The following is a 4811-nucleotide window of genomic DNA, read 5'->3' on the forward strand; positions in this document are numbered from 1 at the left end:
TCATCTGCATTTCTTCTTGGCGTAGCAATTTTAATGGCCAGTGGTGTATATATCTCGTACTCAGACCTCTGACCTGTCGAAAGGTAAGGATGTGGAGCATGAGTGGAGTAGGACGGTACTCGGACGCAACTGAGGCGGTCAGTGCGCGAAACTTTTGTAGACTCCAAGCGCCCAGCTACACCCCGGCATTTGCACTGAGCGTGCCCAGAAGCGCCGACCAGGAAACCAGGTACAGGTTACGCACCAGCTTCCGTAGGCGTACACACGGAATGCGACCCAGAGGGGATGGAGCTGTCTGGGGGAACCCAAGAGGCATACAACAGGGCGGCCACATGTGACTCCACTGTGGGTGGCAACGTCTGCCTACCACCTAAATAATAGGCCGGGGCGCTCGACATGTGACGCCACCCGTACGGGCCATGGATGACGAGTAACTGCGCTGACGGAATCGACGCGCTCGCGTTGGAGTCTTTCTCGAACGATTTTGCAGAATCTGTTAGGTAAAAGAACTTAGTTCCTACGTTATGCGTAGCTTTATATCTCTGGTTCATCTTGCAATGTTCATTATTTCGCTGAAGGTGACAGTTATTGTGATATTTCCTACATAAACAAGAAATTTTAAAACGTTGCAATGAAAATTAAGGGTAGCTATATTTTTCGTTTGGTGCATAGTTTAACTAAGATGTTGAATTTTTCTTAAGACTTTTGTGGGGTGGGGGGTGGGGGGGGTGTTGAGGTAGGAGGTCTCTCTATCTGTTTACAATATCGAGAAAACGGATTTCAAGTATCATGTACATTTCCGATCGCACGAGTGTAGGAATGAAATAGTCATAATACCCCTTATGTCTCGTAAACCATTCGAGATTTCCAAACGAGATTTTGGCCAATGATGGCACACAAAGAGGAGAATGTTTTTCCAGATGGTCAACATTATGAATTTTATCCATGGCGGTATAGCAGGAGCTACAGTTTTTACTTACTTTTCAAAGCATTTTCAATGAGTCGTCGACAGCTAGTGAAAAGACCATTTGCTAAAATAAAGCACTCCGTCATCAGGCCACAAGTGGCCCCATCGGGACCATCCGACCGCAGTGTCATCCTCAGCTGAGGATGCGGGTAGGAGAGGCGTGTGGTTAGCACACTGCTCTCCCGGTCGTTGCGATGGTTTTCTTTGACCGGAGTCAAGTAGCTCCTCAGTTGGCACCACGAGGCTGAGTGCACCCCAAAAAATGGCAACAGCACATGGCGGCCCGGATGGCCACCCATCCAATTGCCGGCCACGCCCGACAATGCTTAACTTCGGTGATCTGACGGGAACCGGTGTATCCACTTCGGCAAGGCCGTTGCCATTTGATAACATGAAAAACTTGAATTTTTTTGTCTTATCTTACTGTAAACTGACACAATGAAACTTACCAAAAGGATTTTCTTCCTACACTTCAGTTATCTCTGACATACGAAAAATTACTGCATGTAGTGCACCACCTTTCCTTTCCTATACCTGTACAGAGTGAAGGAGTGGATCTCCTTATTATAAATACCTCTTAATTAATCAGTGAAAGTGAATTCGACGAACAGCTGCATTCAGCACTGGATTCTCGTGGCCCAGTTATTTTGCTAATCACGGCACACACACAAACTAGAAGAGTTAATTTCTTACAGAACCTCACTGACAGCACGTATCATGGGTGGCGCACGCACCAGCAGGCCGCGTGTTGCACAATCTGATACTGATTGTCCCACGTCTTCCCAGTCACCGGACGCACCGAACTGTTCCACAGCGCGTCCACTCTGTACCGCACAGTAGATGTAAGTAGCGATTATAAGAATACTAGACAGATGGAAAAAAGTGATTAAACTGTTTACTGCTTCAAAAGTGATCATCGTAACTGGTAGAACATTTATCCGATTGCGAGACAAGAAGGGAGAAATATTTGTAGTTGTCTGCGGAACAATGATTTTACCTCGGCGTGCACACTTCGTCCACGAACGTCTTTCTTGAGGAATCCAAAACTAGGCAGAGATCGGAACTGTATGGAAGGTGTGTAAGTACTTCCGAGTGGAGCTTTAGAACCGCAGTCATAACGAAGTTGGCACAAGGTGACCGGCCCCTTAAGTTTCGAGAAAGTGGCAAAAGATTCACAGGGAAATCCCTACACATCCTCCATTCAGTTCCGATCTTTCCCTATGTGATTTCCACAGGTACGGAACTTTGGACTTTGAAGAAAGACATTAGTTACTATCGAGTATCTTCCGACGAAAGAGTGCACACCAGGGTACAAACATTTCTCCACAGGCCACCACAGATTTACTTCCATGGAGATAATGACCACCTCTTCTCATAGTGGAACAAATGTACCAAGTGTTATGTCGAATACTTTTGAAATAATAAAGAGTTACTTACTTTTTTCTGTCTGTCACATTTTCGTTCGACTGACCCTTGTATCTTTAATTCGAGAGCCCTTGAGCGTAATTCAGCTGTAAATCTAAGCACAATTATTTATTTATTACGAACTGCTAAGAACAGACGGTTATAGTCTTAGTATTGGTCGTTGATTTTTCTGCAGTAGTCAGTACATGGAATCAATGTGATTTTAGCCAATAAGTAGTGTGTTATCTGTGCTATTAGACACTTTTCAACGATAGTGATTTTTGCAATGAGCCATTCCATTCACTTTCACAAATTTAACTCTCGAGCAACAAAACACTTTGTGTTCCGCACATTTCACAATTCACGAATATACTGGACTGTATTCGTTAAACTTCAAGAGCACCTATGAGACTTCTATCATCACCAATGAGACGTATGGTACAAGTATACTCACCTCTCACAAGTGGCCGACAAAATGTACATTCTGAAACGTGTAACGAATTTCTTCACCACTTCCATAAATCGTTTCACAATCGTCGATGTGTGATCACTTTTTATTAACACGTGGGTACAATCTTCTACTGTGTTGCGGGAACAACATCTAGTTTAATTAACAGCGTTCCTCAAGCACATCGCTGTCGTATTGCAAGGTGAGTGATGTTCACACAGTCACGTATAAAGGCTCAAGATGTGTCGTCAACATCCTGAGGAGTACCTGTGAGTTTCCAGAGGCGTCTCAGTGTTGTTGAATTCATGTAGGAATACTATACGATACTTAACAGGATGCCTGCACTGCCATTTAAGCTATGAACTCGGTGAACGTTGTGGGATAGTGTCAATCCCCATACTAATTTCAATTCATTATACTGTATTGTTTGTTGTCTGTATTGTGTTTTCATCTTTTATATATAATTTGTGTCGACTTGTACAGAACGTGGGGCGTTCAGAACGTCAATTTCTACTTTTAACTTGTTAACTCGTTCTGGTACAGAGCGCCGCGGGTTTCGAATCCGCGTCAGACGGCATGGACCTCTACACGCCGAGGCCCAATCTTGCGGCAGGTTCTCCACTACATGGTCCACGGGTGGTCCTCCTATATTATTCATAGGATGCGGACCGATTTCAGCCCCTGGCGCCACCTGTCCCACAGGCTCTCCGTGGTCGTCCTTCTGTTGGCCACGTAGTTGGATGCCCATCGGGTGGTCATCCTCCTGGATTTGCGGCATCAGGTGCTCAGTTTGTTACACCGCGGGCACAGGGGTATGTCCCTCATGAAAGTTTTGGCTCACCGGCACATGTACTGGCCCGTAATCGATGGTGATATTGACCACCTGGTCCACTGGTGTACTGTGGTGCGTGTCACCAGGCAAACCTACCTTAGTTGTTCACACCCTGGCCCTGGGATCGCATCCATTTCGATTTTGCGGGACTGTTTTTGGGGTCCATGTGGTTACTTATCGTTGATGCCTACTCCAAATACCCACATATCGTCCGCATGGCGTCCACCACCATGGAAACTACACTCACGGCCCTGGCACAGGTTGTCACCGTTGAGGGCCTGCCTCACACGTTGGTCTCCTATAATGGCCCCCAATTCACGGCATCCTCCTTCCACGACTTATGTCAGACCAAATGTATGAAACATATCCACAGCCCACCTTTCCACTCTTCCTCCAATGGCGCTGTGAAGAAGCTTGTCCACACATTTTAACAGCAGTTAATGAAGGCGATCGAAACATGTCGAACAACGTCGGACCTCGTCGCCACCTCCTCCTCCGCTACCTCCTTCGGGTACCGGCGTGGTCCTCGAGTCACCACCACTGCTCCGAGCCTGCCGCCGATCCTCCGCGTCCCCAGGTGGGTCGACGGCTCCCTCCGCCATCCTGGCCTCTGGGTCGGCCGTCATGGACACCTCGGACATTCCTTCCTCCCCGCCATTTGCGGTTGACGAGCCCGGGTCTTCTCCCATCTGCCGACCACCGCGGCACAGTCCAGTGCGTCTCTGTCCCTACGCGCAAGTTTCAGTGGGGAGGGATCTGGTATCGAGCCCTGCGGGTTTCGAATCAGCGCCAGACGGCATGGACCTTGATTACCACTGGAGGTCTCTGCAGCCATCACTCCGTAAGCCGTGGCTGCACGCGCTCCTGGCCTGCATATAATGTGTGGGTGCCACGGTGGAGCACGTGGTCCCAGCGGTCAATAGCCTCGTACCTTATTGTGTATTTAAGCGATTGCCTCTAACTCAGCGACTCAGTATGATATTCGGATGAGTCTCTCGATATCTCGCCTACAGACATCGTGTGTACTTTGCTTGCTTCAGTGTACGAGTGGAAGTTGTTGATTTGGTGAGGTTTTCGTTTGTGATCCCATTGCTTTTTGCTTGTTGTTGTTCTTAAGGTCTTGCTCGGTCGTCTGTCGTCGTGCGTCTCCATCCTTTCCC

The 4811-nt window shown here is 47.6% G+C and overlaps 1 pseudogene; it reads right to left on the reverse strand.

The window, feature by feature from the left end:
* Window positions 1-1230: 1230 nt before the first annotated feature.
* Window positions 1231-1348, reverse strand: LOC126206131 (5S ribosomal RNA; annotated as a pseudogene).
* Between the last annotated feature and the right edge of the window lie 3463 nt (window positions 1349-4811).

This window comes from Schistocerca nitens, chromosome 1 (genome assembly GCF_023898315.1).
Source record: "Schistocerca nitens isolate TAMUIC-IGC-003100 chromosome 1, iqSchNite1.1, whole genome shotgun sequence".
In the NCBI taxonomy this organism is placed as follows: domain Eukaryota; kingdom Metazoa; phylum Arthropoda; class Insecta; order Orthoptera; family Acrididae; genus Schistocerca; species Schistocerca nitens.